General features: G+C 43.3%; 1 pseudogene; it reads right to left on the reverse strand.

Moving 5' to 3' along the window:
* Window positions 1-20,482: 20,482 nt before the first annotated feature.
* The window catches only part of LOC122941352, a 71,454-nt pseudogene continuing 65,143 nt past the window's right edge, over window positions 20,483-26,793 (reverse strand).

The raw sequence follows: 26,793 nt of genomic DNA on the forward strand, positions 1-26,793 counted from the left end.
CAGCAGTGGGTACATAAGGTCCCACACAAGTTTCCCGGTAACACCCAGAGTGGGGGGACATTCTGGGGGTTGAATCCGGGAATCTCGCCCCTCGTATATACGAAATTTGTAAGTGTACCCTGAGGTACTCTCACAAATTTTGTATAGCTTCACGCCATACCTCGCCCGCTTGGAGGGCACATACTGGCGGAAAATGAGTCTCCCCTTGAACGCAATGAGAGACTCATCAACCGCGACCTCTCTTCCAGGTACATAGGCCTCCATGAATTTGGCCCCAAAGTGATCGATGACCGGCCGTATCTTGTACAGACGGTCATGGGCAGGATCACCTCGGGGGGGGGGGACATGCTGCATTATCGGAATAATGCAGACATTTCCGGATGGCCTCAAACCGGGAGCGTGTCATGGCCGTACTGTAAAGTGGGGTCTGGTATAGGACGTCCTCACTCCAGTACAGCCTGACACTGGGTTTCTTGACCAGGCCCATATGCAGCACGAGGCCCCAAAATGTCCTCATTTCGGCTGCACTGACCGGCGTCCAGCCACCGGGCTTGGCCAAAAAGGAGCCCGGGTGTTGAGCGACGAACTGTTGGGCGTACAGATTCGTCTGCTCCACCATCAGATTTACCAGTGGGTCACTGAAAAAATGACGAAAAAAGTCATATTCAGTGTAGCCCACTGTGGAAATCTGGATTCCTGATTGGCCTACAAAATCAGGAATCATGGGCTCGTATCGCTCTGGGCTACACCAGACAAATTCACCGGCAGGGTGCTCAGGTGGATTTAACTGGTGGGCCGGGAAACCAGTACGAGCCCCAGAGCTGCTCGTACTAGGCTGGGCCACAGGGTCCCTAACATGGCGGTCCCCTTGCTCCGCCTGGCGGCGTCTCCGCCGCCTTGGGGGCTCATCATCATCGCTAGATGATGAGGAGGATGCGGATGACAACAGGAATGTGGGGTCATCCTCATCCTCACTGGGACTCTCGGAGTCGGAGGCAAGCTGGGCGTATGCCTCCTCGGCCGAGAACGTCCGGCGGGCCATAGGGGAGTGTGTGTCTGCGTGCGTATGTGCGTGTGTGGAAATCTTTATTTTGTGTGCGTGTGTGTGGGGGCACGGGTGTTCACAAACTCACCCTAAAACTAACAAAAAAAAAAAAAACCTGACAAAAAAAGGCCAAAAAATTTGAAAAAAAAATTCTAAACCGCTGATCAACCGTCCGAAGTTGATCAGCGGTGGGGTGTGCAATGCGCTAACAGTGGCCGGACGCTAAGAGTGCCGGCCACAGTCAGCGTACACAAAAAAAAAATAAATCCTGCACCCCAAAAAAGTGGGGGGAGGGGGGGGGGCAGGTGGCACAGCTGTTCTGTGGACCCCAGACACCCTAACTAGGGTGATGCAATGAAAAGTTAAAAAAAAAACTAACTTTCCCTTTTTTTCCCTGCCTAACCCAAACTTTCCCTAGCTGTCCCTATGTACCTGATGGGGGGGGGGTGCTGGTGGCAGAGATCGGGTCCTGGGGGCACAGATCGGGTGCAGGCAGCGGTGCAGCGGTGGCAGCAGACACGTGCAGGCAGCTCCTCTCTCCTCCGGCTCCGGAACACAAAAGGAGGAGGAGAGGAGCGCCTGCCTCTTTTGAATCTGCCGCCGGACCGCCCACTGACCAATCAGAAAGCGATCCTGAGTGGTGATGTCACCATCACTACTCAGGATCGCTGGATGGTGATTGGTGGAGTGAAATCACACCATCCTTTTCCGGGTTATCGGGTCTTCAGAGACCCAAATAACCCGGAAACGCAGAAAACCGCAGGTCTGAATTGACCTGCGGTTTTCTGCGATCGCCGACATGGGGGGTTCACAGGACCCCCCGGCGCATTTGCCCCAGGTGCCTGCTCAATGATTTGAGCAGGCACCGGGTTCCGATCACCGCCCGCCGAGTGGCGGTGATCGGAACCATTCATGACGTACCGGTACGTCATGTGTCCTTAAGTACCAGGACATCATGACGTACCGGTACGTCATGTGTCCTTAAGAGGTTAAGCATGCCTTCCAAGCACAATTTGGAGGTTTAGCTTTCTTTCTTACCTCTCCACTGTGCAAAAAGAGCATGGTGCAAAATAAAAGCCTGTGTCTGCCTTTTTATGGGTATCTGACTTGAAGTTTTGCACCAATGCAGGATAAGATAATTATGAAATGGCAGGGAACATTCCCGATCTAAATGAGATTATTTTAAAGGGGTTGTCCGGGCTTTTACTATTGATGAACTTGGATAGGTCATCAATATCAGATTGTCAAAGATAGGAGACAGCCTGCGCAGTGCGTATGTGCCATTTCCCTTCCTGTTCACCACTGCAGCAGCGGACAAGAAGGGAGAAGGCACGTGTGCACTGCAAACGCTGTCTCCTTATACAGCCGATCAGTGGGGGTGCCGGGTGTAAATTTGCCCATAGAATATATTATACTCCACACAGCCTCTATGTCATGGGTGCTTTACCATCAGCTGAAGGCCCCAGGTGTCTACTAAAAGATGGTATGATGCTGCATATGTTCTGGGACATATTCGAATTTATGGAGACTTATTTGACTACCCTAAATATATTACGCCCCATAGTGCGCCTTTTAGCTTGGTAAATGACCTCCCCCTCATTGTAGCGCTGCACACCATACATCAACTCTTACTTTATTAAGCTAAAAAAAGTTATCCTTTCTAACTGGAAACACCTGACGACACCTACTAAATCTCCTTGGATTAGAGAGGTTAACAATGTACTCCCACTCTCTTACCTAGCTCGATGCTGTTTGACAAGGTTTGGGGTCCTTGGTTAAGTATTTCTACCACCGGAATGAGTCCCTTGATTCCTTAACTCTCCCCTCCCCCCCCCCTTTGCTCTCCCCCTTGTTTTGATCTGGTTACTGTTTATAAAGTTTCCTTTTTTCAGCTACTGATAGTGGTTGGGCTTTTAGTGTATATACAGGGTGGGCCATTTATATGGATACACCTTAATAAAATGGGAATGGTTGATGATATTAACTTCCTGTTTGTGGCACATTAGTATATGTGAGGGGGGGGGGGGGGGACTTTTCAAGATGGGTGGTGACCATGCCGGCCATTTTAAAGTTGGACATTTTGAATCCAACTTTTGTTTTTTCAATAGGAAGAGGGTCATGTGACACGTCAAAATTATTGGTAATTTCACAAGAAAAACAATGGTGTGCTTGGTTTTAATGTAACTTTATTCTTTTATGAGTTATTTACAAGTTTCTGACCACTTATAAAATGTGTTCAATGTGCTGCCCATTGTGTTGGATTGTCAATGCAACCCTCTTCTCCCACTCTTTACACACTGATAGCAACACCGCAGGAGAAATGCTAGCACAGGCTTCCAGTATCCATAATTTCAGGTGCTGCACATCTCGTATCTTCACAGCATATGCTGTGCAGCACCTGAAACTACGGATACTGGAAGCCTGTGCTAGCATTTCTCCTGCGGTGTTGCTATCAGTGTGTAAAGAGTGGGAGAAGAGGGTTGCATTGACAATCCAACACAATGGGAAGCACATTGAACACATTTTATAAGTGGTCAGAAACTTGTAAATAACTCATGAAAGAATAAAGTTACGTTAAAATCAAGCACACCATTGTTTTTCTTGTGAAATTACCAATAAGTCTGATGTGTCACATGACCCTCTTCCTATCGAAAAAACAAAAGTTGGATTCAAAATGGCCGACTTCAAACTGGCTGCCATGGTCACCACCCATCTTGAAAAGTCCCCCCCCCCCCCACATATACTAATATATGTAAGGGCGCACGGCAGGGCACAGAAGGAACGGAACGCCGTATGGTTTTTGGGAGGCAGATTTTGCTGGACTGGTTTTAGATGCCATGTCCCATTTAAAGCCCCCCTGATGCACCCCTAGAGTAGAAACTCCCAAAAAGTGACCCTATTTTGGAAACTAGGGGATAAGGTGCCAGTTTTATTGGTACTATTTTGGGGTATATATGAGTTTTTATTGCTCTATATTACGTTTTTTGTGAGGCAAGGTAACCAAAAAATGTCTGTTTTAGAACCGTTTTGTTATTTTTAATTTTTTACAACATTCATCTGACAGGGAAGATCATGTGCTATTTTTATAGAGCAGGTTTTATGGACACAATTATATCAAATATGTCTACTCTCTTTGTTTGTTTCAGTTTTCCATAATAAAGCATTTTTGAAAAAGAAATTATGTTTTTGTGTGTCCATTTTCTGTACGCCATATCTTTTTTATTTTTCTGCCTATCGTCTTGTGCAGGGGCTCTTTTTTTTGCAGAAAGAGTTGAGGTTTTTATTGGTACAATTTTTGGGTACATATGATTTTTTCATAATACATTATTACACTTTATGGGACAAGGTGACGATAAAATTGGCCGTTTTGGAACAGTTTTTATTTATTTATTTTTACAGCGTTCATCTGAGGGGTTAGGTCATGTGACAGTTTTATCGAGCAGATCGTTACAGACGTAGCAATACCTAATATGTATACTTTTCCTTATTTATTTAAGTTTTAAACAATAATAGCATTTCTGAAACTCAAAAAACTATGTTTTAGTGTCTCCATAGTCTGAGAGCCACAGCTTCTTTATTTTTTGGGCAATTGTCTTGAATAGGGTATCATTTTTTGCGGGATGAGGTGACGGTTTGATTGGTACTATGTTGGGGGGCATACACATTTTTGATCACTTGGTGTTGCACTTTTTGTGATGTTAGGTGACAAAAATAGTTTTTTTGGCCCATTTTTTTTTTTTTTACGGTGTTCATCTGAGGGGTTAGGTCATGTGACATTTTTATCGAGCATATTGTTACGGACGCGGCAATACCTAATATGTACACTTTTTTTATTTCACTTATAACACAATAATAGCATATTTGAAATTAAAAAAAATTATGTTTTAGTGTGTCCATGTTCTGAGAGCTATATTTTTTTAATTTTTTTTTAGCAATTTTCTTATGTAGGGTCTAATTTTTTGTGGGATGAGGTGACTTTTATTGGTATCATTTTGTTTGACATATGCCTTTTTGATCGCTTGGTGTTGCACTTTTTGTGATGTAAGGTGACAAAAGTGGCTTTTTTTGACAGTTTTTATTTTATTTTTTTCATGGTGTTTATCGGACGGAGTCGATCATGTGAAATATTTATAGAGACGGACGTTACGGACTCGGTGATACGTAATATGTGTTGTTGTTGTTTTTATTTTTTATAGGAAAAGGCAATTTATTTCTTTCATTTATTTATTTTCACTTTTTTTTTATTTTTATCAAATAGTCTCACTTGGATCTTGAAGATCCAGTGGGGCTGATAGCTGTACTATAATTTGCAATGCTCTTGCATTGCAAAGTATAAAACTATCAGATTTCCTGTAGGTGGCAACATCGGACGCCGATGGATGCCGCTCAAACTCGCTGTTGATGTCGGCACTCAGGAATGGAGCCGCTGACATCAGGGGCAGCGCTGGAAAAGCGGGGGGAGGGGGCTACGGCCAGCATTGAGGGGATACAGATGGGGGCAGGATGCATAGAGGAGGGGGATACATCGATATGGATAGTGCAGGGGGGCCACATCAGGGGCAGGGCGCACAAGGGGGGGTTGGAGGCGCACGGAGCGGGTGGGGGGTACAGATCGGATGGGCACGCAGATCAGAGCATGAAACTGGCATTTTAACACTGCCGCGATCCGATTGGTTAGTCTGCACAGACTAACCAATCGGATCGATTGCCGGTAAGGGACCACTCTGATTGGTCCCTTGCAGGCATTACTGCACTGTATGCTGTCCGTGACAGCAGCAGGACAGGGGCAGAAGCTTTAATCCAAGCGTTTTGCAGCACTTGGATTAAAGAATTGCCATGACGTCTATACACGTGCTAGCTGCTAGTCGGGAAGGGGTTAAAAAAAAAAGTGAAACATATATAGTTACCTACAATAAAATAATGATATGCAAAGTAAAACTATTTCTTTGTCCAAACTAATTTTTAATACATAGCTGTCTAAGGCTACTTTCAAACTTGCGGCAGAGAGATCCGGAAAGCAGTTGCCGGAACTGCCTGCCGGATCAGGCAAAATGTATGCTAACTGATGGCATTAGTAAGACTGATCAGGATCCTGATCAGTCTTAAAAATGCCTTATCAGTCGAAAAAATGCATTGAAATGCCGGATCCGTCGTTCCGGTGTCATCCGGCAAAACGGATCCGGCATTTATTTTTTTCACTTTTTTTCAGTCTGCGCATGCGCATAACGGAACTCTAACGGCATTCTGAACGCCGGATCCGGCACTAATACATCCCTATGGGAAAAAATGCCGGATCCGGCGTTCAGGCAAGTCTTCTGTTTTTTGGGCCGGAGATAAAACCGTAGCATGCTGCGGTTTTCTCTTTTGCCTGATCAGTCAAAACTACTGAACTGAAGACATCCTGATGCAAACTGAACGGATTACTCTCCATTCAGAATGCATGGGGATATGCCTGATCAGTTCTTTTCCGGTATAGAGCCCCTGTGACGGAACTCTGTGCCGGAAAAGAATAACGCTAGTGTGAAAGTACCCTAATAAATGTCCATATGTAAATTCTCATAAATCATAATATAAATAATGAAGGTAAACAATAACCTGAAAAATAGACACAAAAATACATCTGTGTCCCTAGAGTAACAATCGGGTTTGGTTCTAGTTCATATTGTATGTGTGGAGTGGTTTTAGGTTGGCTGGGGAGGGTATATGCATTCACCTCAAAAATATTTACATTATACAGCAATTAAAATAGTTAAATAATTAATCCATTACACTGTTAAATGTCCTCATTGTCATCTCTAACAACTGCACATACCAGCACCAAAATAGCCAGATCCTACCTCTACCCCGTGTGTTTTACCACAATTAAGTTCTGTGGTCCATAAACCTCTATTATTGATGTATTTAAGTTTTTTATATGAATTATATATACAGGATTATCTCATGAAAAAATATATCTTCAAATAGAATCATCATGGGTCCATGAGGGACAAACGGTTGTCAAAATTTTTTGGGACTATAAGATGCACTTTTAGCATGAAAAAAAAATCTTGCTAAAAAGTGCCTGCATATAATAGTCCAAACTTTAGGGTAGTTCAGCAGTGCCAGTCCCCCCTGACTACTTCCTAAATGATCCAGCAGAGCACTCGTACAGTGCTATGCACAGTCAATGAAAGAGTTGTGCTCCCGCACACTTCTCTCCCTGCCTGACACCAGTCTGTGTGACTCAGATATAGCCGTCACCATGCTGAATGTACCCAGGCAGCAGAAAAGGAGATGAAAGTTCCAACTAACTGCATATTGAGGACCTTTGATGATTTCACGCCTGAGTGGGGAGAACTAAGAAGAAGTAAAGGACTATACTGTGGGTACTGTACCAGTAACATGATGTTTATTAAAGACAATATTGTGTCTGATGCCTGCAGGCAAATGTGTAAGTGTGCTGTGCATGCAGCAGAAGTGGGTGTATGGTAAGTGTTCAGCGGAGCTGTGTGTATCTACTGCAGTAGTACAATTTGTATAGTGCAGGGATGATCAACCGGAGGCTCTCCAGCTGTTGCAAAACTACAACTCCCAGGATGCCCACACTGCCTACAGCAGGGCATGGTATAGTTTTACAACAGCTGGAGAGCTGCAGGTTGGCCATCCCTGGTATAGGGTGTGTTCTGCAGAGCTGTTTGTGTATGTTTGCTGCAGAGTTGGGTGTATATATGTATTGCATACGAAGCAGAGCTGTGTATTTGTATAATGTCAAGACAATGAAAAGAGTAAATAAATACTTTAAAATCATAAAAAAAAAATAATATAGCAGAACAAGCATGGCAAGACACTATATGGGAGATGCATATGACAGGAGACACATCCTTACAAGTGACCACATGTAGCACTGCTCTTTGCTTCAATGGACAGAAAATTACACACTAGGGTTAAAAGGAGCTGTCTGTAAACTATTAACCCACTCTACCCTAGACTATAATAGTGACATAGACCCCTCTGCTTCATTAAATTACCAGGGAGGTTTTGATAGGTATAAAATATTTATTTTCCAATGTTGTATGGTCTAAATCTGCGGTGCTTCTTACAGCCTGTAAAATATGGTACCTAATTTCGTGGAGGTTAGGGTACTTTCACACTTGCGTTCTTTTCTTCCGGCATAGAGTTCCGTCGTCGGGGCTCTATGCCAGAAGAATCCTGATCAGGATTATCCTAATGCATTCTGAATGGAGTGAAATCCGTTCAGGATGCATCAGGATGTCTTCAGTTCCGGACCAGAAAGGTTTTTTGGCCGGAGAAAATACCGCAGCATGCTGCGCTTTTTGCTCCGGCCAAAAATCCTGAAGACTTGCCGCAAGGCCGGATCCGGAATTAATGCCCATTGAAAGGCATTGATCCAGATCCGGCCTTAAGCTAAACGTCGTTTCGGCGCATTGCCGGACCCGACGTTTAGCTTTTTCTGAATGGTTACCATGGCTGCCGGGACGCTAAAGTCCTGGCAGCCATGGTAAAGTGTAGTGGGGAGCGGGGGAGCAGTATACTTCCCGTCCGTGCGGCTCCTGGGGCGCTTCAGAGTGACCTCATGGCGCCCCACGCGCATGGATCACCTGATCGCATGGCACGTCATCCATGCACATGGGGCGCTCTGACGTCATTCTGGAGCGCCCCGGGAGCAGTGCGGACTGTAAGTATACCGCTCCCCCGCTCCCCGCTCCTACTATGGCAACCAGGACTTTAATAGCGTCCTGGCTGCCATAGTAACACTGAAAGCATTTTGAAGACGGATCCGTCTTCAAATGCTTTCAGTTCACTTGCGTTTTTCCGGATCCGGCGTGTAATTCCGGCAAGTGGAGTGCACGCCGGATCCGGACAACGCAAGTGTGAAAGAGGCCTTAGGGTACTTTCACACTTGCGTTTTCCGGCACTGAGTTCCGCCAAAAGGGCTCAATGCCGGAAAAGAACTGATCAGGCATATCCCCATGCATTCTGAATGGCGAGTAATCCGTTCAGGATGCATCAGGATGTCTTCAGCTCAGTCATTTTGACTGATCAGGCAAAAGATAAAACCGCAGCATGCTACGGTTTTATCTCCGGCCCAAAAAACTGAAGACTTGCCTGAATGCTGGATCCGGCATTTTTTTTCCATAGGAATGTATTAGTGTCGGATCCGTCCTTCCACTCTGCGCATGCGCAGATTTAAAAAAAAAGGTGAAAAAATAAAAATGCCGGATACGTTTTGCCGGATGACACCGGAAAGACGGATCCGGCATTTCAATACATTTTTCTGACTGATCAGGATCCTAATCAGTCTTACAAATGCCATCAGTTGGCATACGTTTTGCCGGATCTGGCAGGCAATTTCGGCGACGGAACTACTTGCCGGATCTCTCTGCCACAAGTGTGAAAGTAGCCTTAGTTGTACTCAGTTGTACAGTCTTATGGCTTGAAGAAGAGAACCTAAAACAAATAATAGTTTAAAAAAAATGCAGGGACACTAAAAGCCAAGGTTACAACACTACGGGCTGCATTTCTACTACATGCGTATTATAAAATGTCCTTCTTAAAGGGAACCTGTCACCCAAAAATCGTCTATCAAGCTGGTTACAGTACCTTATAGTGCTGTGTCCTCGTTTCTCGATGCACTTTTTCTTCGTTTGGCCGCATGTCTGCTCATTCCGAAATCGTAGTTATATTCAGCTGCTGCCCCGTGCTGCAAGTCAGGCTTGAAGTCACGGGGGCAGCGGCCTCGGCGTCTTCCATGGCCCTCTCCCGCCCCCTGCCTCTGTGACTGACACCCGAACATCCGAATCCGGGACCGCGCTCAACGGCCGCATGCGCAGTAAAGGGCGGCAGGAGCGCGGTCCCGGCTGCCGCGCGTACTACGCGCCGTCTTACTTTCGCCGCACTGCGCATGCGCCCGACATCCTGTATCAAACGCGCCCGCGCCCCATCTGGGCGCGGGCGCGTTTGATACAGGATGTCGGGCGCATGCGCAGTGCGGCGAAAGTAAGACGGCGCGTAGTACGCGCGGCAGCCGGGACCGCGCTCCTGCCGCCCTTTACTGCGCATGCGGCCGTTGAGCGCGGTCCCGGATTCGGATGTTCGGGTGTCAGTCACAGAGGCAGGGGGCGGGGAGAGGGCCATGGAAGACGCCGAGGCCGCTGCCCCCGTGACTTCAAGCCTGACTTGCAGCACGGGGCAGCAGCTGAATATAACTACGATTTCGGAATGAGCAGACATGCGGCCAAACGAAGAAAAAGTGCATCGAGAAACGAGGACACAGCACTATAAGGTACTGTAACCAGCTTGATAGACGATTTTTGGGTGACAGGTTCCCTTTAATCCTTAATCTATAGTAAATGTAATCTAAATCTTGGTTTGACAAAAGCTCCACATAGAGTGAGCTGAATTGTTGCTATCACATGGGTTATTAAATTACCCACTGTTTGACACAGATACCAGTGCGCTGCCTTTGCTTTTCTTTTTTGGTATATGCAACAAGACCTTGGTCCTTGGTATTTTTTTAAGGTATTGCACCATTTATTTGTTTGTGTGCTGCTCTTCAACTCTTTAGTAACTCTAAGCCAGATATAGCCAAAATCTAAGATTTTTTTTCAACCGATTTGAATGTCGATTTTCGTATTTTTGTTAATTAAACAAAAAAAAGACTATACAGATTGGCAGTGCAAGGGTTATATCTCTACACAGTAACCCCCGCACTGTGTGTGTGTGTGTGTGTATATATATATAAACGCAACACTTGTATTTGCTCCCATTTTGCATGAGCTGAACTCAAAGATCTGAAACATTTTCTACATACACAAAAGACCTATTAGGCCTCATGCACACGACCGTTGTTCTGGTCCGCATCCGAGCCGCAGTTTTTGCGGCTCGGGTGCGGACCCATTCACTTCAATAGGGCCGCAAAAGATGCGGACAGCACTCCATGTGCTGTCCGCATCCGTTTCTCCGTTCCGTGGCCCCGCAAAAAATATAACATCCTATTCTACAATGGGCCGTCTGGTCCGTTCCGCAAATTGCGGAAGGTACACGGGCGGCGTCCGTGTTTTGCGGATCCGCAATTTGCGGACCTCAAAAAAACAGAACGGTTGTGTGCATGAGGCCTTACTCTCAAATATTGTTCACAAATCTGTCTAAATCTGTGTTAGTGAGCACTTCTCCTTTGCCGAGATAATCCATCCAACCTCACAGGTGTGGCATATCAAGGTGCTGATTAGACAGCATGAATATTGCACAGGTGTGCCTTAGACTGCCCACAATCAAAGACCACTCTGAAATGTGCAGTTTGTCACAGCACAATGTCACAGATGTCGCAACGTTTGAGGGAGTGTGCAATTGTCATGCTGACTGCAGGAATGTCTACCAGAGCTATTGCCGATGCAATGAATGTTCATTTCTCTACCATAAGCCATCTCCAAAAGCATTTCAGACAATTTGGCAGTACATAAAACCAGCCTTGCAACCGGAGACACCAGCCCAGGACCTCCAGCATATTCAGCTGCAGCAACAATTGGTTTGCAAAACCAAAGAATTTCTGCACAAACTGTCAGAAACCGTCTCAGGGAAGCTCATCTGCATGCTCGTCGTCCTCATCGGGGTCTGGACCTGACTGCAGTTCGTCATCGTAACCGACTTGAGTGGGCAAATGCTCACATTCGATGGCGTCTGGCACGTTGGAGAGGTGTTCTGTTCACGGATGAGTCCCGGTTTTCACTGTTCAGGGCAGATGGGCTACGTGTGTGGTGTCGTGTGGGTGAGAAGTTTGCTGACGTCAACGTTGTGGATTGAGTGGCCCATGGTGGCGGTGGGGTTATGGGATGGGCAGGCGTATGTTATGGACAACGAACACAGGTGCATTTTATTGATGGCATTTTGAATGACGAGATCCTGAGGCCCATTCATCCACGACCATCACCTCATGTTGCAGCATGATAATGCACTGCCTTATATTGCAAGGATCTGTACACAATTCCTGGAAGGTGAAAACATCCCAGTTCTTGCATGGCCAGCATACTCACTGGACATGTCACCCATTGAGCATGTTTGGGATGCTCTGGATCGGCGTAAACGACAGCGTGTTCCAGTCCCTGCCAATATTCTGTAACTTCGCACAGCTATTGAAGAGGAGTGGACCAACATTGCACAGGCCACAATCAACAACCTGATCAACTCTATGCAACGAAGATGTGTTGCACTGCGTGAGGCAAATGGTGGCCACACCCAATACTGACTGGTTTTCTGACCCCCCCCCCCTTGTAAGGCAAAACTGTGCACATTTCAGAGTGGCCTTTTACTGTGGGCAGTCTAAGGCACACCTGTACAATATGCATGATGTCTAATCAGAACCTTGATATGTCACACCTGTAAGGTGGTATGGATGTCAGCAAAGGAGAAGTGCTCACTAACACAGGTTTATGAACAATATTTGAGAGTACTGGGTCTTTTGTGTATGTAGAAAATGTTTCAAAACTAAAAGTGTTGCGTTCATTATATATTTGTTCAGTGTATGTGTGTGTGCGTGTATATATATATATATATATATATATTTGAAAACTGTAGATTCACACTGAAGGCATCAAAACTATGAATTAACACATGTGGAATTATATACATAACAAAAAAGTATGAAACAACTGAAAATATGTCATATTCTAGGTTCTTCAAAGTAGCCACCTTTTGCTTTGATTACTGCTTTGCACACTCTTAGCATTCTCTTCATGAGCTTCAAGAGGTAGTCAACTGAAATGGTCTTCTAACAGTCTCGAAGGAGTTCCCAGAGATGCTTAGCACTTGTTGGCCCTTTTGCCTTCACTCTGCGGTCCAGCTCACCCCAAACCATCTCGATTGGGTTGAGGTCCGGTGACTGTGGAGGCCAGGTCATCTGGCGCAGCACCCCATCACTCTCCTTCATAGTCAAATAGCCCTTACACAGCCTGGAGGTGTGTTTGGGGTCATTGTCCTGTTGAAAAATAAATGATGGTCCAACTAAATGCAAACCGGATGGAATAGCATGCCGCTGCAAGATGCTGTGGTAGCCATGCTGGTTCAGTATGCCTTCAATTTTGAATAAATCCCCAACAGTGTCACCAGCAAAGCACCCCCACACCATCACACCTCCTCCTCCATGCTTCACGGTGGGAACCAGGCATGTAGAGTCCATCCGTTCACCTTTTCTGCGTCGCACAAAGACACGGTGGTTGGAACCAAAGATCTCAAATTTGGACTCATCAGACCAAAGCACAGATTTCCACTGGTCTAATGTCCATTCCTTGTGTTCTTTAGCCCAAACAAGTCTCTTCTGCTTGTTGCTTGTCCTTAGCAGTGGTTTCCTAGCAGATATTCTACCATGAAGGCCTGATTCACACAGTCTCCTCTTAACAGTTGTTCTAGAGATGTGTCTGCTGCTGCTGCTAGAACTCTGTGTGGCATTGACCTGGTCTCTAATCTGAGCTGCTGTTAACCTGCGATTTCTGAGGCTGGTGACTTGGATAAGCTTATCCTCCACAGCAGAGGTGACTCTTGGTCTTCCTTTCCTGGGGCGGTCCGCATGTGAGACAGTTTCTTTGTAGCGCTTGATGGTTTTTGTGACTGCACTTGGGGACACTTTCAAAGTTTTACCCAATTTTTCGGACTGACTGACCTTCATTTCTTAAAGTAATGATGGCCACTCGTTTTTCTTTTCTTAGCTGCTTTTTTAATACAAATTCTAACAGTCTATTCAGTAGGACTATCAGCTGTGTATCCACCTGACTTTTCCACATCGCAACTGATGGTCCCAACCCCATTTATAAGGCAAGAAATCCCACTTATTAAACCTGACAGGGCACACCTGTGAAGTGAAAACTATTTCAGGTGACTACCTCTTGAAGCTCATCAAGAGAATGCCAAGAGGGTGCCAAGCAGTAATCAAAGCAAAAGGTGGCTACTTTGAAGAACCTAGAATATGACATATTTTCAGTTGTTTCACACTTTTTTGTTATGTATATAATTCCACGTGTTAATTCATAGTTTTGATGCCTTCAGTGTGAATCTACAATTTTCATAGTCATGAAAATAAAGAAAACTCTTTGAATGAGGTGTGTCCAAACTTTTGGTCTGTACTGTATATATATATATATATATATATATATATAGACACACACAGATACAGTGAAGAACAGAAGTATTTGAACACCCTGCGAATTTGCAAGTTCTCCCACTTAGAAATCATGGAGACTGAAATTCACATTGTAGGTGCATTCCCACTCTGAGAGACAGAATAAAATAAAAATAATTTTTTTTTTGTCTTGCACTGCTGAACATAAGTATTTGAACATCAGTGTTAATATTTGGTACAGAAGCCTTTGTTTGCAATTACAGAGGTCAAGCGTTTCCTGTAGTTCTTGACCAGGTTTGCACACACTGCAACAGGGATTTTGACCCACTCCTCCACACAGATCTCTAGATCTGTCAGGTTTCGGGGCTGTCGCTGAGCAACACAGAATTTCAGCTCCCTCCAAAAATGTTTTATTGAATTTAGGTTTGGAGACTGGCTAGGCCACTCCAGAACCTTAATATGCTTCTTACAGAGCCACTCCTTAGTTATCCTGGTTGTGCTCTTCGGGTCGTTGTCATGTTGGAAGACCCAGCCACGACCCATCTTTAATGCTCTGACTGAGGAAAGGAGGTTGTGGCTCAAAATCTCACAATAAATGGCCCCATCCTCTCCTTAATACAGTGCAGTCGTCCTGTCCCCTTAACAGAAAAACAACCCCAAAGCATGATGTTACCACCCCCATGCTTCACAGTAGGGATGGTGTTCTTGGGATGCAACTCATCCTTCTTTTTCCTCCAAACACGACGAATTAAATTTAGACCAAAAAGTTCTACTTTGGTCTTATTTGACCACATGACTTTCTCCCATGCCTCCTCTGGATCATCCAGATGGTCATTGGCAAACTTCAGACAGGCCTGGACATGTGATGACTTGAGCAGGGGAACCTTCCGTGCAATGCATGATTTGAAACCATGACGGCGTAGTGTTCTACCAACAGTGACCTTTGAAACTGTGGTCCCAGCTCTCTTCAGGTCATTGACCAGCTCCTCACTTGTAGTTCTGGGCTGATTCCTCACCTTTCTTATCGTCAGTGATACCTCACGAGATGAGATCTTGCATGGAGCCCCAGTCTGAGGGAGACTGACAGTCGCCTTTAGCCTCTTCCATTTTCTAACAATTGCTCCAACAGTTGGTCTATTTTCACCAAGCTGCTTGGCAATTGTCCCGTAGTCCTTTCCAGCCTTGTGAAGGTCCACAATGTGTCTTTTGACAGCTCTTTCCCATGGTAGCAGTTGTCATCTGACTGACTATGGGGAGGACAGGGGTCTTTAAAGAGCCCAGGCATGTGCTACTAAGTTAGATTAATGAGTTGAGTAGAGGTGGACTTTTTAAAGGCACAGTAACAGATCTTTGAGATACAGAGTTCTTGCTGTTTCTCAGGTGTTCCAATACTTATGTTAAGCAGTGCAAGACAAATAAATTCTTTAAAAATCATACAATGTGATTTCCAGAATTTTTATTTATTTATTCTGTCTCTCAGAGTGGGAATGCACCTATAATGTGAATTTCAGACCCAGTCATGATTTCTAAGTGGGAGAACTTGCAAATTTGCAGGGTGTTCAAATACTTATGTTCCTCACTGTATATAATAACCCCTGCACTCCTGGTATATGTACAATAACCCCTGCACTGCCAGTCTACCATGACAAGGCAAGTGACACAGCAGGGTGGGCCAAATAGATTTGATGATTCCGTTAAAAAACAGAATGTTCAGATGCCTCAATGGAGAATTAATTTGATAAATCATTCAGCCCTAGCCACAGGTTTTGTATTGTTCTCTATTCTAGTTAGCCAGGTCCTATACGTGCTCCACATTGGTTCCATAATACCTTCAGTGGCCATGTTAAACTACTAAAGCACCATATTTGGAGATTCTAAGGCTACATTCACATTAATGTGGAAAATGGCTACATGACATTTTTAGAACCAATTAAAGTCAAACTGGCTAACAGCAATACAAGCAGCTGTAAAAGCCAATTCATATGTTGCATAATGAGAACTGAAAAGAACAAGTTTGCTCTGTTTGCAAAAGAAACCAAAAAATGTACTTAGACTAGCTTGTATAAATCTAATCCATATACCGTATTTTCCGCCCTATAAGACGCACCCCCCCTTCCCAAAGTGAGGAGAAAATATCAGTGCGTCTTATGGGGTGAATACTAATGAGTGCTTCCGTTATGAAAGCTCCCATTAGTACAGGAGGACTTGGAAGCAGTGAATGCACCGCTTCATGTTCTTCCTAAGGCGCTCACTGTGCTGTGACTGCGCACAGCTTAAGGACGTTGGTTCGCTGTGACCTCATACAGGAAGAACAAAAAAAAGGGTGGATGTTAGGAGTGGCAGCTGGAGCAGGTTAATTTAGTTTTTTTTAATGTCTGCTCTGAGCATTGGGATCAGATCTGAGGTCTGCTGTGTGTGTGTGTGTGTGTGTGTGTGTGTGTGTGTGTGTGTGTGTGGGGGGGGGGGGTGCTCATTCACATTGGCGCTCAGATCTGAGGTCTGTTCGGGAGCCATTCACATTGGGGGTCTGAATGGGGGTGTTATTGACATCGGGACTCTGATCTGAGGTCTAATTTGGGGTCTTATGAACATTAAGGGTCTGACTGTGGCTCTGAACTGAGGTCTGATTAACATTGGGGGTCTGATTGGGGCTCTAATCTGAGTTCTAACATTGGGGGGTCTAAATGGGATTCTTTTGTTCCTATTTTCCTCCTCTAAAACTTAGGTGTGTCTTAGTGCGAAAAATACAACACCTACAGTGATATAATGATAACATATAGGAATGTTTCAAAACTTGTGCGTCAAAGCTGCATGTGGAGGAAGTGTGCCTTTATAGACAATATAAGCTAGACTTATTTACTGGAAGACAAGTTTGACTTTATTTGAATGGCCTTTAAAAGGATATTCCCATCTCAAATTTTTATACACAAATCCAAAATATAGAACTCTTAATAGAAGTAAATGTTGAGAGCTGTGTATGCGTGGCCACCTGTTCATACACTGCAAAAGGCAAACTCAGCCCTGTTCTTGAGATTGATGCAGGGTCCAGATGGGGAGCTGTATGTATCAGACTTTTATGACATATCCTGTGGATATGCCATAAAAGACTGAGAAGGGAATGTCTCTTTAACCACTTCAACCCCCCTAGCTGAAACACCCTTAATGACCAGGCCACTTTTTACACTTCTGCACTACACTACCTTTACAGTTTATTGCTCGGTCATGCAACTTACCACCCAAATGAATTTTACCTCCTTTTCTTCTCACTAATAGAGCTTTCATTTGGTGGTATTTCATTGCAGCTGACATTTTTACTTTTTTTGTTATTAATTGAAATGTAACGAAATTTTTGCAAAAAAATGACATTTTTCACTTTCAGTTGCAAATTTTTATTTTTTTTTAAAAACGACATCCATATATAAATTTTTCGCTAAATTTATTGTTCTACATGTCTTTGATAAAAAAAAATGTTTGGGTAAAAAAAAAAATGTTTTGGTACAAAAATGTGAATTTCCGCTTTTTGAAGCAGCTCTGACTTTCTGAGCACCTGTCATGTTTCCTGAGGTTCTACAATGCCCAGACAGTAGAAAACCCCCACAAATGACCTCATTTCGGAAAGTAGACACCCTAAGGTATTCGCTGATGGGCATAGTGAGTTCATAGAACTTTTTATTTTTTGTCACAAGTTAGCGGAAAATGATGATTTTTTTTATTTTATTTTTTAGTCTTATATTCCACTAACTTGTGACAAAAGAAAAAACTTCCATGAACTCGCCATGCCCCTCAAGGAATACCTTGGGGTGTCTTCTTTCAAAATGGGGTCACTTGTGGGGTAGTTATACTGCCCTGGCATTTTAGGGGCCCATATGCGTGAGAAGATAGTTTGAAATCAAAATCTGTAAAAAATGCCCTGTGAAATCCGAAAGGTGCTCTTTGGAATGTGGGCCCCTTTGCCCACCTAGGCGGCAAAAAAGTGTCACACATGTGGTATCGCCGTACTCAGGAGAAGTTGGGGAATGTGTTTTGGGGTGTCATTTTACATATACCCATGCTGGGTGAGAGAAATATCTCGGCAAAAGACAACTTTTCCCATTTTTTTATACAAAGGTGGCATTTGACCAAGATATTTATCTCACCCAGCATGGGTATATGTAAAATGACACCCGAAAACACATTCCCCAACTTCTCCTGAGTACGGCGATACCACATGTGTGACACTTTTTTGCAGCCTAGATGCGCAAAGGTGCCCAAATTCCTTTTAGGAGGGCATTTTTAGACATTTGGATCCCAGACGTCTTCTCACGCTTTAGGGCCCCTAAAAAGCCAGGGCAGTATAAATACCCCACATGTGACCCCATTTTGGAAAGAAGACACCCCAAGGTATTCAATGAGGGGCCTGGCGAGTTAATCCAAATTTTTTTTTTTGGGCATAAGTTAGCGGAAATTGATTTTTTTTTTTTTTTTCTCACAAAGTCTCACTTTCCGCTAACTTGGGACGAAAATTTCAATCTTTCATGGACTCAATATGCCCCTCAGCGAATACCTTGGGGTGTCTTCTTTCCAAAATGGGGTCATTTGTGGGGTGTTTGTACTGCCCTGGCATTTGAGGGTCTCCGCAATCATTACATGTATGGCCAGCATTAGGAGTTTCTGCTATTCTCCTTATATTGAGCATACAGGTAATGAGATTTTTTTTTTCCGTTTAGCCTCTGGGCTGAAAGAAAAAAATGAACGACACAAATTTCTTCATTCGCATCGATCAATGTGGATGAAAAAAATCTCTGCCCAAAAAAAAAAGGAGGGGAAAGGCGTCTGCCAGGACATAGGCGCTCCAACATCCATACCCACTTAGCTCGTAGGCCCTGGCAAACCCGATTTCTCCATTCACATCAATCAATGTCAATGTGGATGAATAAATCATTGCCAGGATTTTTTTAGATTTTTTTTTTATATACAAAGTGTTTGCCAAAGCATATGAACACCTCCTCAGCTCATATGCCTCGGCAAACGCATCTTTTACTGCAGAGGAGAAATCTCGTCTTGCAGCGCTGCGTACACCAACTTGTGTGTAATCTGACAGCAGCGCAATGCTTCTGTCAGAATGCAGATCAGTGCTGCAGCTAGTCGATCGGTTGGTCCACCTGGAAGGTAAAAAAAAAACAAAAAAAACAGGCCGCAACGCAATAATTTTATTAACTTTATAATAACCTTTGAACAGAACATATAAACTTTATTTAACTTTTGGAACTGAATGTTAACTTTTTTGCTTACTGGTGTTTTTTTGTTTTTGGTTTTTTACCTTTATAGAACAAACCTCTCCTTCCCCATGGGACAATGTGCAAAGCGCAAATCGCCCAAAGATGTGGCGAAGTGCATTATGCACTTTGTCCCGGGTGAAAGGAGAGGTTTGCAGCAGCTGTGTGTGAATGGGCCCTAATAGCCCTGTGTGCCTGTCCTGTGAGATGTGATCCCTATGCTAGGTGTATCTGTGTGTGGTACTTCCGGAAACACTCTCCAAAGCATAGGGCAGGGTGGTCAGGGCAGTCAGGACAGAAATAGCGGGTGTCACGCCTTATTCCACTCCTGCTACAGACACGACATCTTTTTCGGGGTGACGGTTGGTTTGAGGTACCAGCAACGACATTGGGGAAATGTCGCTTGTGTAGACGGCTAACTACACTGGTGGATGGGGCCACGGAACCTCCTGGATACAGGAGATTCTCGATGATCTCTTCCTGAAATTTTTATACGTTTGAAGGAGCTCACGAGCGGACCCGAACGCCTCCGTCCAGCCCTGATGCAGTCTGAATGGAGCGGATCCGCTCAGACTGCATCAGTCTGGCGGCGTTCAGCCTCCGCTCCGCTCGCCTCCGCACGGCCAGGCGGACAGCTGAACGCTGCTTGCAGCGTTCAGCTGTCCGCCTGGCCTGTGCGGAGGCGAGCGGATCCGTTCAGACTTACAATGTAAGTCAATGGGAACGGATCCGCTTGAAGATGACACCATATGGCTTAATCTTCAAGCGGATCCGTCCCCCATTGACTTTACACTGAAAGTCTGAACGGATCCGCTCAGGCATCTTGCGCACAGACGGATCCGTACTGAACGGAGCCTCCGTCTGCATTAATATGATCGGATCCGTTCAGAACGGATCCGATCAAGCGCAAGTGTGAAAGTAGCCTAACACATCATATTTACAAATATGTCAACTGGCTTGTGAATGGAGATTTTAAAAATCGCCAGCCTGCCAGCAACGATCTTTGGCTGGCAGGCTGGTGACGAAATAGTGCTTCAACTTTTGCCGGCCCGCGATGCGCATGCGTGGGCCGGCTCAGTCCGAAATCTCGCGTCTCGCGAGATGACGCACGGATGCGTCCAGGAGGAATGAATCGACCGCCTTCAGGACGCATCCGTGCGTTAGGCGGTCGGGAGGAGGTTAAAGAGGGCCTGTTCCACGAAATGCAATGTAATCTGCAGGCAGCATATTATAGAGCAGGAGGAGCTGAGCAGATTTGATGTATATTTTTGTGTAAAGATTTTGTAAAACTTGTAATTTATAGATTTAAAGAGTTGCCTGATCCCTGCCACTGGGTTCTGTCTCCATCACTACATGGCCAGTCTGCACAGGTTCTGCATTCGAATCAACATTCTGTTGACGAAGGTCATGTGACTGCTGCAGCCAATTACTGGCTGCCGCAGTGACCTGTCACCCATGCGGTATGTCATTTGGTCATGTGCTGCATAGGTGACAGGGCTCAAATGTGGCCAGTGATTGGCTGCAGCAGTCACATGTCCCTCATCAACAGGATGTTGATTCCGAGAGACCCAGGCCCTGCATGGGTGACCGTGGACTGATGGAGCAATAATCCAGCGACAGAGAACAGGTAATCATGATCACCACTGTGAGTCTGGTCACTGTCTAAGGTCAGTTAAAAAAAAAGATTAAAGTTCTACAACCTGTTTAAGACCACCCCATGTACAACTATCAGTGACTGACTGCTCTCTATAGAAATACACACAGTGATAATCACTGATAAAATGGCCTCAAATATAACATAAGTCATAAAGAGCAGCGATTTAAATGTATAGTTCAATTGAATCTTTTCCCACAAAATTATATACTAACTATATAGACTGAATTACATTACTTTGTGACAGGTTCTCTTTAAAGAATCCAGAAGTTTTCAATTTCAAATTTTTGTGTACAATTTTCCATAAGTGCCCTTGTTTTGCCACAGTGTGGCTGAAACAACCTATTTAACTGTTAAATTCCCCCCTATAGTGGTTAGCCTATGAACATAATAAGCAATCTTAACATTTCACTTAGGTAACATGTTAGATACCCATTGGGCTACAGTGAAAGGGGTTCTCTAGAACTTAAGAACTGATGACCTTTCCTTAGGTCCGACCTCTGGCACTGATCAACTGTTTGCAGTAGCTATGGTGCCAGAACTACACATCTCTGTCCAATTTGTTGTGGCTGTGCCTCATTACTGCAGCGTGACTGTAGTAGCATTGTAGTAATCAGGCACTGCCACTACACAATGTCCTAAAGTCCTGGAAAACCTCTTTAAAGGGAATCTGTCAGCTCTGTAAACCCCCCAAACTAGAGTAAGCGGCGTATAGTGTAAGTGATGTAGAGTCAGATTATGTAAAACCAGCAGTAAAATGCATTGATATCATTTGCATATTGGAGAGGACTCAAATAAGAATTCTCTCAATGCATTTTACTGCTGGTTTGTGGGAGCACAGCATCGGAATTCAAGTGAGTATCTAGGTAAGAATTAAATTAATGGACTCTTACACTATACACCCCTTCCTCTAGTTTGGGGGGTGTTAAGGATATGTATACCTGAGCCTTAGTTTTGAGCGTAAAATAAAGTTGCCAATTAGTACATCTATAGTTGATGCTCTTGTAACGTTGCAAACACCATGCATAACTGAGACACATATTGGTATATATTTATAAATATGTATTAATTAGGTTATGAAGACCCTCATATTGAATTTATTGCAATTTGGGAGATGCCCCCACATCATGGATTCACAATAGCATTGTTTACAGATTCAAAGACGGGCGAGCCTGTTTTCTTCAGCTAGTATCAATCTCCTTGCATTAATAAATGGTCAGGAACTTGGTAGAAGCTTTAACTGATTTTGGTAAATGTAGCAGATTCATCTACTGTGTATAAATAGCAAATGCAAAGTCCCAAGTATTTAAGACAAATCTACATCAAAGTAGACAATCACAAAATCTATAGCCAGCAAGATGCTAAATGTTACTTTACATCCTGTCTTTCAGGCAAATTTTGTATGCATCAATGAAGGACTTAATGTTTCTGTTCAACTGACAATTATCCTTTTTAAGCTAGGCCTCAAATCCAAGGAAAGACAGATGTATCCGAAAACAGTTGGAGAACTAAATAATATTGATCAATATTGTGATGCAACACTATAATTTTATACTGTAGCTCCCAAGATGATCCTCTTCGGAAGGCCAAAGACACATTGTCTGAAGAGAACAAAATGTAAAATATGAAGAGCTCTCTTTCCACTAATGATGCAAGTTTCCTTCAGAAATAATGCTTGGTTGAGTAAACTTTTACTTGTTTCACTAGTTTACTGATGCTGCATGAACTTTTCTGTGTTTGTCAAGAATCGATTTTTGAGTAAAACATTTTCCGCAATCAAGGCAAGGAAAGGGCCTTTCACCGTTGTGGATCCTCTGATGTTGAATAAGAACTGACTTGTATGTGAAAGATCTTCCACACTCTAAACAGGGATACGGCTTCTCTCCTGTGTGAATTTTTTTATGTCGAATAAGATCAGGACTGAAATCGAAAACATTTGCCGCACTCAGAACACAAAAATGGTTTCTCACCTGTGTGAATCTTTTGATGTTGGGCAAGGTGTGATTTTTGAGTAAAGGATTTTCCACAGTCAGAGCAAGTGTATGGTTTGTCACTGGAGTGTATTAGAAGATGTTCACCAAGAGAGGATTTTTGATTAAAACATTTCCCGCACACAGGACATGAATATGGCTTTTCACCTGTGTGAATTCTCTGATGCTTAAAAAGAACAGACCTCTGTGCAAAACTTTTTCCGCAATCCATACAGGAAAATGGCTTCTCACCATTGTGAATTCTCTGATGTTGAATGAGAACTGATTTATAGGTAAAACTTCTTCCACACTCAGAACATGTGAACGGTTTCTCCCCTGTGTGGATCCTCTCATGTCGAATAAGATCCGATTTATAAGAAAAGCATTTCCCACAGTAAGAACAAGAAAACGGCTTCTCGCCATTTAGGACTCTCTGATGAATAGACAGAGGTTTTGTTTTGCCACAACCTGTGCTACAAGAAGCTCCTGTGTTCAATGCATATTGCTGATGTTCAGAGAGAGAGGGTGATCGGTATGCTGTTTGTGGTAAAATGGTGTCTTCTCCTATTGAAGCTTGTCTTATTTCACCATCTTCTATTTTACACTGAGAAGTAAAAGAAAAATGTTCTTCTGAGACACTCTGACTACTGCGTGCAAATCCTAAGTGATAAAAAAAAAATGACATAAATAGGAAGATGGGATTAATATAGTTGGAGATATCTAGATTGTATCTTCATTCAGATAGTACATAAAAGTGAAAGTTATGCACATGAAACAAAAACAACAAATTAACTTTGCAATAATGTATGTTAAATAAACCGATTCCCAGATGTATTTCTTGTATTTGTTTCTTTTTTAAACCTCAACATGTTTAGCCTGATTTGGATTGTGGCTCAAATGTCTGTATTTATACAGACGTTTATAGATCACTATTGCCGACTTAAAGGCAATGTATTACCAGAAAATATCCTATTGTTTAAATCACGTTTTTTATGTCTAACATTTTGAAAAAAAAATTGGGTGGTGTTATTTATATATTTAATAGTCTATATTCTATAATAATCTATATTTAAACAAAAACCCTAAAATTCTGCAGTTTTCGCACTGGCCACTAAGCCTTATAATAGGCATCACTTATTGGTCTGTGTAGATCACTTTACTACAATCACCTGCTTATCTTTACACAGAGGTGATATCATTACAGACATAATTAGAATGACAGATAAAACAGAATTCACCATTCACAATAGGTGACATCACAGCATATCTATTCTTTCCTTGTACAATGACCTCTGCACAGGTCTCACATCATGTCTAGAAAACTCTCCCATATTAGTCAATGAGGTCCCCGTCAGTCCATTGTAGCCATAAAGCAATTTTCTTAATGCTCTCTAAATGCTGTTAAAGGAAATGTGTCACCAAACATTTTATCTGTCAGTTAAAACTAGATAGTAACACATCTGTTTTTATAATAGGATACATATGTAACTAAAATAATAGGTCATTTTCTGATGACACATTCCCTTTATGCTCTTTTCAATTAATTATTCGATGACTTAGAATGAGTTCAGGCATGTCCTAATTGTTCAGTCTTTTTTTTTTTTTTTTTTTACCCTACAGTGCTTCCAAGTAGGGTTGTACCGTGTATCAAAGTCTATACTTTTTCGATACATTGATACCTGGTTCGAAACAGCTTGCGTTTCATGGTAAATTGTAAGGAGCGTGTCAGAATGCCATTTACCCTAATAGATCTCAAATAGGGCGAATGGGATAAAAGATCCCATGTTCTGGCCGCTTAAGGGGGCCTAAAAGTAATTAAGTAAAAAAAAAAACAAAAAAAAAAAAAACACTAAATATTAAAAGTTTTAATCACCCCCCTTTCCCAATTTTACATATAAAAAATATAAACAAATTAAAAAAAAACATAAGGTAGCGCTGCATCCGAAAATGTCTGAACTAATAAAATATATATATTTTTTAAATGTTCCTTTGTGGAGAACAGCCATAACAGAAAAAACAATAATAATATGCAATTTTTTTGTCACCTTACCTTGCCCCCCCAAAAAAGTTGGTGATCAAAAGTTGTTTGTACCTGACTGCTGCTGTTTATGTTTTTTTTTTTACTTAACTTTTAGCGCCCTTAGGGTGGCTAGAACCTGGGCTCTTTTGATTCCTTGTCCCGTTCACCATAATAGAGTATTAGGGTGAATAAGATTCTGACATCTGAAGGGTTAAATGAAGAGATTCAGCGTAATCGCTGTTCCCCTTCATTGTGGCTGGGTGCCTGCTCTATTATACCGCCAGCAACCTCCATGTATGGAGCGGGACCTTTGATGATATCACCATATGACCAGTAGCAAGTGGAGGTTATTGGTCCCATGGCAATAACATCATTAAAGGTCCTTTACCTTATCAGCATACAGGAAGATCTTGCTACAAATTATAAGGACCTTTAATGATGTCATTGCCATGTGATCACAAACAAGTTGATCACATGGCGATGATATCTTCAATGGTCCTTTACCCCATCAGAATTCAGGCCCACCTCCTGGACACTGCGAGTTTCCTCCACTGCCCTCCTATTCTTCCCCTCCTCCTTTCCTCACAGACACTTCCCCATCGGGCCACTGGCCTTTTTCATTGGTGCCAGTAGCCGGCTGCGTCACAGTGAGGAGGGAGGGACACTTTCCCTTCCTTCTCCACTGTGTGAACAGGGAAAATTGCAGCCCAGCCCCCATATCACATCACGAAAAAAATTGACATAAGCAATGTGCCATCAGTTAATCAGGCTGAAGTATATAAACAGCAGAAGTATATGTCCAAATTTCCCCATGATGAATACCTTGGGAGGTCAACATTTTAAAAAGTAGTCACTTTGTGGGTGTTTCTAATGTTTTGGTAATGTACAACATTTGTTCTGGCAAGACGGTGCCATATAACCAGCAATACAAAAATAGGCCTTTAAAGTCCAAAATGCACTCCAGTCCTTTGAAGTCTTCCAGTCCAAAAACATGTAAAAAGCACATATAGGGTATCACTGCAAAAGGCATGAGTATATGAACGTTTGGTAAACCTTGTTTTTTCAAGGCGACGTGGCGACTGTGAAAAATAGGTCACTGAATCAAACATTTTTGGAAAAAAAGCTATTTGCATTTTTCTCCACCCAATTTCATTCTATACACCTGACTAGGAATGAGCCGTCCCAGAAGTGAAAGGGACGGCTTACATGTAATTACACCTGCTCACCGCTGTGGTTACGACGGCGAGCAGGTAAACAATGAAGGGAAGTTCGCACTCATAGAAACATTGCCTTCTCTTCAAACTGATAGGCGGGGTGCTGGGTGTCAGACCCCTGCCGATCTGATACTGATGACCTATCCTGTGGATAGGTCGTCAATATAAACAAAGCAGACAACCCCTTTAAGTGCTGCCATTAGTCTCATATTTTGGTACTATACATAACTATGGACTATAGATTGTATTATCACATAGACACATCCAGTATGATTGAGAAACTATTCGTCTAAAATACTGTTTGGAATTCATGATTTTTCTTCCAGGTTGTTCATAGGACATGTGCTCATCACCAGTCTCTTATATGTCCCCTATGAAGGCTTAATCCATGGTTGTATACGATTTAGGGTACTTTCACACTAGTGTTATTCTTTTCCGGCATTGTGTTCCATTCTAGGGGCTCAATACCGGAAAAAGAACTGATCAGTTTTATCCTAATGCATTCTGAATGGAGAGTAATCCGTTCA

The sequence above is a fragment of the Bufo gargarizans genome, chromosome 6 (genome assembly GCF_014858855.1).
Source record: "Bufo gargarizans isolate SCDJY-AF-19 chromosome 6, ASM1485885v1, whole genome shotgun sequence".
Lineage (NCBI taxonomy): Eukaryota > Metazoa > Chordata > Amphibia > Anura > Bufonidae > Bufo > Bufo gargarizans.